Raw genomic sequence first — 15370 nt, 5'->3', positions numbered from 1 at the left:
TTCTGTCACAGCACCATGAGGCCTGAGTTGGGGTCCCCACCTATCATGGGGTGGCATCTCTCCTCTCTTCATCTGTGTGTGGTTTTTTTTTTTAAGATTTTATTTATTTACCATGACAGACACACAGAGAGAGGCAGAGACAGGCTGAGGGAGAAGCAGGCTCCCTGAAAAGAGCCCAGTGTGGAATTTGATCCAGGACCCCTGGATCACAACCTTAGCCAAAGGCAGACGCTCAACCACTGAGCCACCCAGGTGGCCTCTTCATCTGTATTTGTTTTTTCTCCTTGGTGATGGTGGGGGCAGCTGGGCTGCTCCAGTTAAAGGGCGGTTTCAATTTCCTGAACACACAGTGGACACAGGGGCTTCCTCCCTACAAATCCTGGCACATTTGAAATCACAATCCTGCAGAAGCCAACTGGCTGCATTTGGGGTCTGGACCCTGCAGGCACCCTTTGAATCTTCCTCAAGTTAAAAACAATATTGAGGGGTGCCTGGGTGGCTCAGTTGGTAGAGCTTCTGCCTTTAGCTCAGGTCATGAACTCAGGGTCCTGGAATTGACCCCATGTCAGGCTCCCTGCTCAGCGGGGATTCTGCTTCTCCTTCTGCACTTCCCCTCACCCACTTGTGCTCTCTCTCTCTCTCAAACAAACAAACAAACAAATACATAAATAAATATTTTTTAATGAAGATGTGTCAAAATATGTTGAGTATGCCTGACACAGTGATATAGTTTGGTCAAGTACTTTTAACAGATGAAGGCTCAAATACACGTGGTCCATCAGGTGACACAATCACTGCTGTCACAGATAGTGGGCTCGGGGGAAAAGGGAAAGGATCTCTGGTGCACCCCAGGTTGGCCCAGGCCTCGTGTCTGGAGCATCAGGATGGCTCACCTGTGCGGCAGAAGTCCCCCTGGGAATGCCCAGGGTTTGGAGGGTCCATGCAGCCTGCATAGTTTCCATGGGGTCCTTTTTAGTAAAAGCAGCGGGAGGCCAGAAAGGTTGTCATATGATCTCCTTTTTTGGTCAAAATATATATACCCCAGGGGCATCTGGCTGGCTCAGTTGGGGGAGCATGCAGCTCCTAATATCCAGATCACGAGTTCTAGCCCTGCACTGGGGGTAGAGTTTACTTAATAAAAAAATTTTTTTTAAAAATATGCTGGGATGTCTGAGTGGCTCAGTGAATGAGCATCTGCCTTTGGCTCAGGGCATGATCCTGGGATCCTGAGATCAAGTCCCATATCAGGCTTCCTGCATGGAGTCTGCTTCTCCCTCTGCCTGTGTCTCTCCCTCTCTCTTTCTCTCTCTCTCATGAATAAACACAGAAAATCTTTTTAAAAAATATGCCCCAAATGACCTCTCTGTATATGTGTCCTTATCAGGCTTTACTGAACAAAGCGAGAGCGTGAAGGCCATGTCAGGGGCAAAAGAGGTAGGCGCAGGAGCGCAGCTAAATCTTGGCTTCCTGACTTGACTCTGTGACCTCTCTGGGCCTCAGTGTCCTCATCTGTAAGATAGGGATAGTAGGATCTGCCTTGCAGAATACACGTAAAGGGCTTCTAACAGCTCCTGGCACACAGTAACACTCAAGTACAAGGTGTGGGAAGTTGACCTGGTTATGTAGGGAGAGGGGTTCTGTGGGTCCAGACCACAAAGCCGGTAAAAGATCATCACCACGTGATGATGTTTGTCAGGTCATGTCAAGTTTTACATGTATATAAGGAAATTAAGTGGAAACACTTTAAAAAAATGATTTTTTAAAAATCTGTTTCTCTGCCTCTCTGTTTGTGTCTCTCATGAATAAATAAAATATTTTAAAAAGTGGATCCATAGTAGATGATAGAACAAAATACATTATTAATCGGAAATAGCGAAGTGTGGAACAGTGCACATTATATCCCTTTGCAACAAAGGCGCATGTCCCTCCTGGGAGCTGGTTCCACAGCGGATTCACAGGCGCCACCCAGACCCACTGCATCGGGGCTTCCTGGTACCAGGGAGCTCAGGTGATTCGGATGCACGTTACAATTTGTGCATTACCATTTGAGGTACCAAAAAAAGAGGAAATACGCATGTGGATAAAAAGCAGATGGTTTTCGTTGTATTCCCATAAAGAGAGAGAAACAGCACAGTGGACAAGAGGCTGATCTCTGGACGTCTGACCTGGGTTCAAGTCCTAACCTCTTCCCGCCCCACTCACTGCTGTGTGACCTTAGGCCACTCACTCAGCTCTGTGGGCTGCCCAATCCTTGTGTCACTTACATTTTATGATCGTGCATAAGCAGCGATCCCAAAAGTAAAATCCCCCGTGATAAGAGGCTGACTCTGTTTTTGAGGTTTGATCATTGCTTTTTTTAAAATTTATTTTTATTTTTATTTTTTTAAGTAGGCTTTGAGCCCAAAGTGGAGCTCGATGCAGGGGCTAGGAGGAAGGCTTGAACTCATGACCCTGAGCTCAAGACCTGAGCTGAGACCAAGAATCTGAACCTTATTGACTGAGCCACCTAGGCGACCCGACCATCGACCATTGACAGCTCTGAGATTGCCCGCCCCATGCCGCACATCTGGGAAGGCTGATAGGAAAACCCACACACTCCCTCCCTTGGTGCTGGTGTGAAGGTCAAGTCTTGCAAACCCGCATCCCCAGCCCCCACCTGCTCTGATTTTGTTCAAACCACCGGGACTAGTTTATGCTGCCTGCCTCAGTTGCCCCAGAAAAGTCCCAGCGCATAAGCAACAACCCTTTTTTTTCCCAAAGATTTTATTTTTAAGTAACCTTTACACCCAACATGAGGCTCGAACCCACAACCCCAGGATCAAGAGTCACAAGCACTACCAACTGAGGCAGCCAAGGCGCCCCTCATAAGAGACCTTTCGATCATCTCTTGGTGTGTGTGTGTGTGTGTGTGTGGCACCGTAGGTCATGGCATCCCAGCCTGTCTTGGGTGAGCGGTTGATGGACGCACCGCAAAGCCACCTTTTCCAGGACAACCACGAAACCACCTCACTATGGCAAACCTGTACTCACCCAGGAAACCAGTCTGGTCTGTAATAGCCAGACGCTCACAAACTTGCAGGATTGTCACAGCGGGGAGAGAGTGAACTAACAGCTAAGGCAGTGGTTCTCAAAGTGTGTTCCTCCGAGCAGCAGCAATGGGACGGGTCCCCCCACTTCCAATAGACTACTGACTCAGAACCCTAGAAAAGGACAGCGGTGCTCCACCTTGGCTACACATTTGGATCCCCCGGGGAGTGTTTAAGACATTGGGATGCCCCACCACACCCTCGGAGTTTGAAGGGGTTGGTCGGAGGTGTGGCGTAGGGATGGTGGATTAGAAACCACTTCTGCTCCAGTCCTAGGCAAGAAGCAGAGGGCAGATGGGTGGAGGCATTCGCTAAGGTCATGGGGCAAGTTGGCGGCAGACCAGGAGTAGAACCCAGGAGTCTTTTTTTTCTTTTTTAAGATTTTTTTAAAGATGTTATTTATTTATTTATTCATGAAAGACACACACACACACACAGAGAGAGAGAGAGAGAGAGAGAGAGAGGCAGAGACACAGGCAGAGGGAGAAGCAGGCTCCATGTAGGGATCCTGACGTGGGACTTGATTCCGGGTCTCCAGGATCACTCCCTGGGCCAAAGGCAGGCACTAAACCGCTAAGCCACCCAAGGATCCCTTAAGATCTTTTTAAGTAATCTCTGCACCCAATGTGGGGCTCAAACTCACAATGTCGAGGTCAAGAGTCACATGCTCCTCTACAGAGCCAGCCAGGCACCCCAAAATCAGAATTCTTGATTCCCACTCAAAGTTTCTTTGCACTACATGAGTCACCTCTGGGCCCTGTTAGAATTATCATGGTTATACGCCTTATGAAGACTGTTAATGGCTTATTTAAAGGTTCCCAGAGTACTTGGGTGGTTCAGTCATCTAAATGTGTGCCTTCTGGGATCCCTGGGTGGCGCAGTGGTTTAGCGCCTGCCTTTGGCCCAGGGCACGATCCTGGAGACCTGGGATTGAATCCCAGGTCGGGCTCCCGGTGCATGGAGCCTGCTTCTCCCTCTGCCTGTGTCTCTGCCTCTCTCTCTCTCTGTGTGACTATCATAAATAAATAAAAATTTAAAAAAATAAATGTGTGCCTTCTGCTCAGGTCATAATTCTAGGGTGCTGGGATCCAGTCCTGCTTGGGAGGGGGGGGGGTCCCTGCTCAGCAGGGAGTCTGCTTCTCTCTCTGCTCCTACCCCCCCCCATTGCTCTTGCTCTTGCTCTGTCAAATAAAATTTTAATATCTTAAGAAAAGAAAAGGTTTCCATATTCTTTGGGTTTTTTCTTTTAAAGATTTTATTTATTTATTTACCCGAGGGTGAGAGATAACAAGAGAGAACACGAGCAGAGGGAAAAGGGAGAAGCAGGCTCCCCTACCAGGAGAGAGCCCAGGGTGGTGTTCCATCCTAGGATTCCGGGATCATGACCTGATTCCAAGGCAGACACTTAAACGACTGAGCCACCCAGGTGCCCTAAGGCTTCCATGCTTCCATATTTTTTAAATTAAAACCTATATTGTAACTTTAAGAAGCAAAGTATTCAGCAGTAAAATGTTAGTTACATGTGTGGCAAAATGATGGGTTAATTTTTCGGTGTTTACTGAGGGTTTTATCTAGCCATCATACTTTTTTTAAAAAAGATTTTATTTATTCATGAGAGACACAGAGAGAGGCAGAGACACAGGCAGAGGCAGAAGCAGGCTCCCTGCGGGGAGCCGGATGCGGGACTCAATCCCAGGACCCCGCAGTCACGCCCTGAGCCAAAGGCAGACGCTCAACTGCTGAGCCACCCAGGTGTCCCAATCATAATTACTCTTATAGGTAGGTGAAGAAAGTCCATCTAAATGACACTGAGGGAAAGAAAGAAAAACAAATGGACTAAATAGGGTGGGACAGACACAGAGCACTTTAATGGAAATGCTAGCTCTTGCCAGGAAAAAAAGAAAATACACGAAAGATGTACAAATGATTCATTTTTCCCTTCAACCTCGAAGCTAGAAACCTCCCCAGCGTGTGAGTGGGTGGCCCCAGAGGGCAGCCTCATTCCTGCGTAAATCTTGTTTCAGCTGGAATTAAATCTGCTGGCTCCTATGCATGCTCTTCATTAGGATGGCTCGCGTCGGGGTGCCTGGGTGGCTCAGTAGGTTAACCTCTGCCCTTAGCTTCAGTCACGATCCCCGCATCCGGGATCCAGCCCACATCGGGCTCCCTGCTCAGGGGGGAGCCTGCCTCTCCTTCTTCCTCTGCACCCACGCCCATGCTCCTCCTCTCTCTCTCTCAATCTCATTCTCTGTCTCTTTCTCAAATAAATAAATAAAATCCTTTTTTTTTTTAATCCTTTTCTTTTTTAAAGTGGGGCACCTGGGTGGCTCAGTGGTTGAGCGTCTGCCTTCGGCTCAGGGCGTGATCGCGGGGTCCTGGGTTTGAGGGAACACAGAGAGACCCTCTCTTCATTATGTTTACTAAATTTGGTTTCCCAGTTGTTTTTCTGCCATGTTGCCATCTTCCAGTAGATATTTATAACTTTTATCAAACGGAAATTATACATTTAGAATTTAAAGGCTATAATACACATCTTCTTTAAAAAAAAAAAAAAAAACAGGGGATCCCTGGGTGGCTCAGCGGTTTGGCGTCTGCCTTCAGCCCAGGGCGAGATCCTGGAGTCCCAGGATCAAGTCCCAGGATCGAGTCCCGCGTCGGGCTCCCTGCATGGAGCCTGCTTCTCTCCCTTTGCCTGTGTCTCTGCCTCTCTCTCTCTCTCTCTCTCTCTCTCTCTCTGTGTGTCTCTCATGAATAAATAAATAAGATCTTAAAAAAAAAAAAAAAACAGTTCATTCTCTTTCTTTTTTCCTTGGTTAGGGGCTTCAGACAAAAAGCAGGGATAGTCACCAGCCAAGGCTATTCTAACCACGTGATGTTTTCCAGCCACCAGGAAGAAACGTGATCAGCCTCTGAAACCTAAACAGGAGAAGCTTCACCTGATTGTGTGTGTGTGTGTTGTGTGTGTATGTGTGTGTGTGCATTCACTTATGAGTCTTTTGAAAATGCACATTTGTACTGCTGGGTTCAGATTTTCTTCTGCGGAACATTCTAGAAAACAGGTATAACATTTATTTCACTGCTGTATTCTGTGAGACTGTTTTTTTTTTTTTAAGGTTTTATTTATTTATTCATGAGTGACACACACACACAGAGAGAGAGAGAGAGAGAGAGAGAGAAGCAGAGACGCAGGCAGAGGGAGAAGCAGGCTCCATGCAGGAAGCCGGATGCAGGACTAGATCCCAGGACCCCAGGATCATGACCTGAGCCAAAGGCAGAAGCTCAACCACTGAACCCACCCAGGCATCCCCTGCGTGAATGTTTTTTTTAAAAACATTTTTTAAAAATCGTGGCATTGGGACGCCTGGGTGGTTCAGTGGTTAAGCGCCTGCATCCAGCCCAGGGCCTGATCCTGGAGTCCTGGGATCAAGTCCCGCATTGGGCTCCTTGCATGGAGCCTGCTTTTCCCTCTGCCTGTGTCTCTGCCTCTCTCTCTTTCTCTCTGTGTGTGTGTGTGTGTGTGTGTCTCTCATGAATAGATAAAAGCTTTAAAAAAAAATCGTGGCATATGTAACACGTATATGGAAACGTGCCCTAAACAGAAACATACAGTTTCACAGATTATTATCTAGCAAACTCCATATCCTACAAGCAATCAGGAAATAGTCCAGACTGTGGAAGGAGCCTTGGTGTCCATCGAAAGGTGAATGGATAAAGAAGATGTGGTTTATGTATACAATGGAATATTACTCAGCCGTTGGAAACGACAAATACCCACCATTTGCTTCAACGTGGATGGAACTGAAGGGTATTATGCTGAGTGCAGTAAGTCAATCGGAGAAGGACAAACATATGTTCTCATTCATTTGGGGAATATAAATAATAGTGAAAGGGAATAGACGGGAAGGGAGAAGAAATGTGTAGGAAATATCAGAAAGGGAGACAGAACATGAAGACTCCTAACTCTGGGAAATGAACTAGGGGTGGTGGAAGGGGAGGAGGGCGGGGGGTGGGGGTGACTGGGTGACGGGCACTGAGGGGGGCACTTGACGGGATGAGCACTGGGTGTTATTCTGTATGTTGGCAAATTGAACACCAATATAAAATAAGTTTATTATAAAAAAAAAAAAAGGAAATAGTCCAGACGTCCCTGGAGTGTCCTGCCCATCCTAAACCCCTCCCTCCCCCAGAGTAAATAATATCCTGTTTGAGGAGACACAAAACTTGATTTGCTGCAGATATGTATGTATGCTTACTACCAAACTGCATTTCTCAACACTGCAGAATGGACCGTTTTGAACGTTATGTTAGTGTGATCTTCCTATATGGATTATTTTGCCGTGCGGCTGTTTTTTAGGAAAAATAAATTAAGCAAAGAAAAAGAACGTGGGGCCCCTCGGGTTCCTGGCCACGTTTCCTCGCTGCAGACTGGAGGCAGCTGCTGGACTTTTTGCCAGCAGGAGATTCATTCAGGGCGTGCAGCTGGAGGCTGTAACCTGAGCCTCAGCTTGGATGGGGACACTTCTCTCTCCCTCTGCACAATCCTAGGGTTTTGTGGTTATTTCCAGAAAGGGAGAGAGAAAGAGCTCAGAAGGGCCCCAGGGGAGGACACAGGCTTGCCAGGTCCGTGGTACTGAAGATGAGGCTGTATTTTATTTAGATTCCTGTCCTGTGCAACGCGAATGTACAAACCAGACACTCTGTCTTTTAAAAACATCATTATTTCAAACAAGCTGAGAAGTTGCATCTGAATCCAAGCAACACAGAAATCTAAGGGCACCACCCGCCGGCAAATGTCAGCTCTTCATATGAAATGGCAAAGAGCTGGAGAAATTTATAGATCCCTCCGTAGGGGACCGGCTAATGACAGCCACAGGGCAGTGGCTGTCACACAGCATCGGCCGCGATGCCTGGTAAGAAATACATTGTACTTATTGTGACCGAGGACACACACGCACACACATACATACAATAAAACTTCCCAAAACATGTTACCATGCGAGATGAATTCAGATTATTTTGTCTTCTGTTTTTCCGTAGGGAAAACCCAAAATATACCACCCATGTGGTCTGTCCGGTGCACCTTTCCAGGTGCTCTGATTCTCGGGGGACTCTGAGTCTTTGAGCTCTTTACCCTTCTGTAGATTGGAAATGACAGAGCGAGGCAAATAGTCCTTGTCCACAGCCATGCAAGGAACTTTTGTCTGCTGGAGATTCAGTGAATTTCCCTCTTCCCCTGGGGGAAAAGCCAGTTTTCGATATATTCAGGAAATTCCTTTCACCTTTCCTGAAAGAAAACCTGCATGTCTGTCACCCCTCGGGATTTGTCCTTTGAACCGGTTGTATCATCTTACTGAGGTATTATAATAAAAATGTTTGACATGCGCCCATTTGGGAGTTGTGTGACAGTCACGATTTTACGTGGCAACAAAGTTCTCCGTGCAGCATGGATTTGCGGGAGATTTTTATTTCCCTCTTTTCAGCATTTTTCCAACTCTTCATATTAGGTATATGTTGCCCTTTTTTCTTTTTTCTTTCTTTCTTTCTTTCTTTTTTTTTTTTTTTTTTTTGGTATTCTAAAATCAGATAAAAATGCTCATTCGTACCTGCTTCCCTCTGCCCCCTCCCCCCAATCAGGAAGAGATAAAATGAAATGCTTAAGAAGCACAATTGTGTCATTTCTTTCCCCATCTTGGCTAATAAATAGGGATGAGAACTGACATGTTCTGGCACATGCCAGGCCCCATGATTCATCTGCATTGTCTCCAGAAACCCCCAACGCCCCACTTTCTGGACAGAGAAACTGAGGCTCAGATAGATGGGGTGATGTGTTCAAAGTTTCACACCTCTGAGGTTACAGAGCCCAGATATGAACCTGAGCCTGACCCAAGTTGTCTTTCTATTTTTTAAAGATTTTATTTATTTATTTATTTATTTATTTATTTATTTATTTGAGAGAGAAAGAGAGAGCACATGCACAAGCAGGGGGAGGGACAGATTTCCCACTGAGCAGGGAGCCCAATGCAGAACTCGATCCCAGGACCCTGGGATCATGACCTGAGCCAAAGGCAAACACATAACCAGCTGAGCCACCCAGGCACCCCTGACTCAAGTTGCCTACCATCACCTCAATCCTCCTCCCGGCTTGCATTACTGTCTTTGAGGAATTTATGGCAAATGTATCCAATAAAAGTATCCCCGAAGCCCTTTCTCTGTGTCCGGCCAGTCCTGGGGACACAGAGGTGACCAATGACAGCCTTGGCCCTGCCTTCCCTGGACTCACAACCCGGGGGTGGGGGGTGGGGAGAGATAGGCCCATCTTCAGACAGTGATGGCCCAGAGTGGTCAGAGGTGAGACAAAGGAGCCTAAAGAGGGCACTGAACCCAGCTTAGGGGATCAAGGAGGGCTTCCTGGAGGAGGAGGTGAATAAGCTGAGATCTGAAGGACAAGGGGGTGTGTTCCATGTCAAGAGTGACCAATGCTTTGCAGAGGCAGGCCCGGGGGGCTTAGAGAGTCCACAAAAACTTACAGTAAATGTAAAAGTCCGAGTCAAACAATAGAAATACACTCCAGGTCGTCTCCAGAACTACTCTAAGGTAATGACATATTTCAGGCCTGGCCCTGAGACTTGGTCTCAGACTGGTGGGTGGTGGAACAGAGGAGCATCTCTGATGAGAGCAGCTGTCTGTAACCAGGCCCAGCCCTGCTCAGGGGGATCTCCATCCTTCCTATCTACTCTGCTCAGTTCCCGAGCCAATGTCACCAGGCTGGCTTGATACACTCTGTACTTGGGGTCCAAGTCCCCAGTTAGGGGACAGGGAGCCAGATAGATGCAGGTCCAAATCCTGGCTCCCTATACAAACTGGATTGTAACCCCTGAGCCTCAGTATCCTCATCTGTAGAATGGGTTCGTAATCCCTATTCAATGTGCCTACAGTGAGGGTTAAACACAGACGCCTCTGCTCAGATCACCACGGTGGCTTCCGTGTTCTTCTGAGGAAAAGCCAAGTCCTCCCAAAGCCCAATAAAACCTGTTCTCTTCCCTCTCTAGCCACGTCTCTCACTGACTCCCCTTCCCTCACTCTGCACCAGCCACACTGGCTTCCTCACTGCTTTTCAAATCATTCATGAGCTCTGACCTCAGGGCCTTTGCACAGGCTGTTTTCCCCAATTGGAAAGCCTTTACTGCACATCTCTCTAAAGCTCATTCTCTCCCTTCATTCAGGTATTTACTTATTTTAAAGATTTTATTTATTTATTCATGAGAGACACACAGAGAGAGGCAGAGATATAGGCAGAGGGAAAAGCGGCTCCCTGCAGGGAGCCTGACGTAGGACTCGATCCCAGGACCCTGGGATCACGACTTGAGCCCAAGGCAGACGCTCACCTGCTGAGCCACCCAGGTGTCCCTCAGGTCTCCATTTAAAAGTTACTTCCTGGGATCTCTGGGTGGCTCAGCGGTTTAGCGCCTGCCTTCTGCCCAGGGCATGATCCTGGAGAGCCGGGATTGAGTCCCACGTTGGGCTCCCTGCATGGAGCCTACTTCTCCTTCAGTTTGTGTATCTGCCTCTGTGTGTGTGTGTGTCTCTCATGAATAAGTAAATAAAATCTTAAAAAAAAAAGTCACCTCCTTAGAGAAGCCTTCTGTGACTGCTTTCTTGAAAATATACTTTCTCGTCACTCTCCACTGCCTTATTTTACTTCATGGGACCTCATCCCTATCCTGATGTTCCATTTATTTGTTTATCATTTATCTCCTCCACTAAAGGGCACACATTTTGTTCCTTTTGTTTACTGCTGTACCCAAAGTGCTAGAACCATGCTTTAAACATAATAGTAGTCATTTTATATTACACTATATGAATAGATTAATATATAATTAACATATTAATCTGCTAATATGCTAATGATGATGACAGTGGTGATAAATATTACAAGAGCCCTTAGGAGCATTCAAGAGCTCAACCCCACCCCAAAGTTCACCCCTCTAACTCTGGGTCCCCGCACACCCAGCAGCCAGGCCAACATGGGTTTTCCTAGAAGATGGCTCTCATTGGCTCTTACCATCGGATGATTTTTTTCCAGGTGGGCCATTAGGGAGAGGGAATTCAAGAAATCCACTGAGAAAGTTTGCCAGGCTAAAAAATAAATGTTTGCGGTAAGGCCAGATGCAAGCGATGGAGTTTTGTGAAAACGTGTGTTTTGGGGGAACGAGGAGGAAATGTACAGGAGGCTACATTAGCGGAGGATACTCCACACTGATGTGCCCAGGGGACCTGGACCTTGGGAGAGATCGGATTGGACATTTTCCCGAAAATGCCCACACACAAGGCCTATGGCCTCATGGACTGGCAATGGGAAAACCTCCTCCCAAGGCGGAGGGAGGGCGGGAGTTTCCTCCCATGGAGTTTCCTATTTAGCTGTCTACACCGATGAATAAGCAAACCTCTGTTCTAGGTTTTTCCCCAGCGCTGCAGACAGAGGCAACCTTCTCTTTCCTTTTTTTTTTTTAAGAACTTATTTATTTATTTATTTATTTATTTATTTATTTATTTATTTATTCATGAGAGACACAGAGAGAGAGAGAGAGAGAGAGAGAGAGAGGCAGAGACACAGGCAGAGGGAGAAGCAGGCTCCATGCAGGGAGCCTGATGTGGGACTCGATCCCGGGACTCCAGGATCATGCCCTGGGCTGAACGCAGGCGCTAAACCACTGAGCCACCCAGGGATCCCTCTCTTCTTCTTTTTTAAAGAACATCTTTCTCTCTGGGTTTAATTAGAATTACAGCAGTTGTCCAAGTGACCTGCTCCATTTTCACCCCAGGACACATACTTTTATTTTATTTTATTTTATTTTATTTTATTTTATTTTATTTTATTTTATTTTATATATTTTTTAAGACTCCATTCATTCATGAGAGACACAGAGAGAGGGAGAAAGAAAGAGAGAGAGAGAGAGAGAGAGAGGCAGAGGGAGAAGCAGGCTCCACTCAGGGAGCCTGATGCGAGACTCGATCCCGGGACTCCAGGATCACACCCTGGGCTGAAGGCAGGTGCTAAACCACTGAGCCACCTAGGGATCCCCATTTATTTTTATTTTTAAAAACTATGTTATTTATTTATTCATGAAAGACACAGAGAGAGAGGCAGAGACACAGGCAGAGAAAGAAGCAAGCTGCCTGAGGGCAGTCTGATGTGGGATTCGATCCCAGGACCCTGGGACCATGACCTGAGCCAAAGGCAGATGCTCAGCCACTAAGCCACCCAGGCATCTCCACATATATTTATTCACAGAATGATTGAATATCTTTCTGTAGGGGTGCCTGGGTGGCTCAGTTAGTTAAGCATCTGCCTTCAGCTCAGGTCATGATCCTGGGGTCCTGGGATTAAACCCTGTCCTGGAATAAAGCTCCAAGTCTTACTCCCTGCTTGGCAGGGAGTCTGCTTCTCTCTCTCCCTCTGTGCTTTCTTTCTCTCTCAAATAAATCAATTAAATCTTAAAAAAAAAAAAAAAACACACGTCTCTCTGTGGCAGACACTGCCTAGCTTCTGAGGATGTAATAGTGAACAAGACAGAGAAGGTGCCTGTCCTTGGGGGCTTAGAGTATCACAGGGAATACAATTTTAGGTAGTGTAAGCAGCACCTTTAATCCACTTTGGGGATTGTTTGTTACACAGTGACTGCTAACTGATACACCAATAAACAAATGTAATATGATACTGACTTCTGTGAGTGTGTGTGAAGGGGAAACTACTTTTGCTAAGTGGAGTCTGGTAAGACTTCTTAGAGGCAGTGACATTTGGCCCAATTTGGGATGACAAGAAGGGAACTACATGAAAGCACAGGAAACTGCAAGTGCAAATGTCCTAAGGTAAGAATCACAGAAGATCACGGCTGAGAAAGACCTAAATGAAAGAATACTTCTACTCTTAAGCAGAGGAGGAGGGGAGAGGGTGGGAAAACTGGCACCCAGGTGCTCATTCTGGTATTATTTCTCATTTAACTAAATATTTAATAATGACAGTATTCTAAAATTATGGGAATAATTATTTGAGAATAATTATTTAGATAGAGAATGCAGTACATATTCATTTGTTTAAATATTTTATTTTATTTTTAAAGATTTTATTTATTTGACGGAGAGAGAGAGCACAAGCAGGGGGCAGGCAGAGGGAGAGGGAGAAGCAGACTTCCTGCTAAGCAGGGAGCCCGGATGTAGGGCTCAATCCCAGGACCCTGGGATCCTGACCTGAGCAGAAGGCAGATGCTTAACCAACTGAGCCATCCAGGTGACCTGGTTAAATAGTTTAATAAAATAAAGAGGGATGGGACACTCTGTTAGTTAACAATATGAATTTTACCTTTAAAAGTTATAGAATGGGATGCATGTTATGAGAAAGATTAGGATGAAAACAATAAAATTCTGGGGCCCCTGGGTGGCTCAGTTGGTTAACCATCTGCCTTCGGCTCATGTCACAATTTCAAGAGTCCTGGGATCAAGTCCCTCATTGGGCTCCCCCTCCCTTTTCCCTCTCCCTCAGCCCCTCCCCACCCCTGCTTGTGCTCTCTGTTTCTCTCTCAAATAAATAAAATCTTTAAACAACGACAACAACCACAATAAAGTCCTGTAGGGATGCATTTTACTCTTTCTGTAAACCATGTTAGCAAAAAGAGAAAAATAAAATCCCGAAGACAGAGGCATTTTCCTTCCTTCCTTTTAAACACTTTTCATTATGGAAATTTTAAGACAGATACAACAGCAGAGAGAACAGTACAGGGAGCCTCCAGTTATAACAATGATTAACTCATGACCAATCTTGATTCACCTCCCCTTACCCTCTTTTTTTTTTTTTTTCCTGGAGCATTTTAACAACTTTTTTAAAGGTTTTATTTATTTGAGAGGAGGGAGTCCTCAAGCGAACTCTGTGCTGAGCCTGACACAAGCCTCGATCCCACAACCCCAAGATCATGACCTGAGCTGAAACCAAGAGTTGGACGCTTAACTGACTGAGCCACCCAGGTGTCCTCAACAATAATTTTTTTTAAGAGATAAACTATAGGGATCCCTGGGTGGCACAGCGGTTTGGTGCCTGCCTTTGGCCCAGGGCGCGATCCTGGAGACCCAGGATCGAATCCCACATCAGGCTCCCGGTGCATGGAGCCTGCTTCTCCCTCTGCCTATGTCTCTGCCTCTCTCTCTATCTCTCTCTCTCTGTGACTATCATAAATAAATTTAAAAAAAAATTAAAAAAAAAAAAAGAGATAAACTATAGCTATTTATTTTTAAATCCAAAAGGTACTTAATTTTTTCTATTTTCTTTTTTCTAAAAGATTTTATTTATTTATTCACGAGAGACACAAAGAGAGGCAGAGACACAGGAAGAGGGAGAAGCAGGGTGTCCACAGGCAGCCCAATATGGGACAGATCCTCGCTGAACTGGGATCACACCCTGAGCCAAAGGCAGATGCTCAACCGCTGAGCTACCCAGCTGTCCCTCTATTTTCTTTTTTTAAATGGTATCAGAGTTGACATTAGTCTATGCATTTCTTTTAAAGATTTTATTTTTATGTAATCTCTACATCCAACACAGGGCTTGAACTTACAGCCCCAAGATCAAGAGTCACATGCTCTGATCTGAGCCAGCCAGGTGCCCCTAGTTTATGTATTTTTATTTTTTTCAAAGATTTTTATTTATTTGTTCATGAGACACAGAGAAAGAGGCAGAGACATAGGTAGAGACAGAAGCAGGCTCCCTGCAGGGAGCCCAATGCGGGACTCCATCCCAGGACCCCGTGATCACTACCTGAGCCAAAGGCAAACATTTAATCACTGAGCCACCCAGGTGCCCCTAATCTATGTATTTTTAAATGAGTATATGAGACGGAGAAATGGATGTGCAGACTCACACCAGATTTGAGGTTGGTAACCTGGGGGGTAGGGATGGGGGAAGAGGTGTAATTGGGGGGTGATGAGAGGGAAGAGGGAACCTGAGACCCTGGAGCAAGAAGGAGCTCTCCCAGTACAAACCAGATGCACCACAGAAGCACCATGGTGGATTATTACAGCTTACTTGAGAGGGGAAATTTGGGTGGGAGCCCAGAGCCCCCTGGACCTTCTCTGTGTTTAGTATTTATGGAAACTCTCTGGGCTCTCGCTTAAAATGCACAGACACAAGATTAAAAACCCAAAGGAGAAACAGAGAGAGAGAGGAGGGAGAGGTGACTGGACCCGAAGTGCAGAGATGGGTGGAAGGGTTGGGGCTGCAGGGATGTGTTGCCATGGAA

Source organism: Vulpes lagopus, chromosome 2, assembly GCF_018345385.1.
Source record: "Vulpes lagopus strain Blue_001 chromosome 2, ASM1834538v1, whole genome shotgun sequence".
NCBI classification, from domain to species: Eukaryota; Metazoa; Chordata; class Mammalia; order Carnivora; family Canidae; genus Vulpes; species Vulpes lagopus.
Note: the sequence above shows the minus strand (reverse complement) of the source record.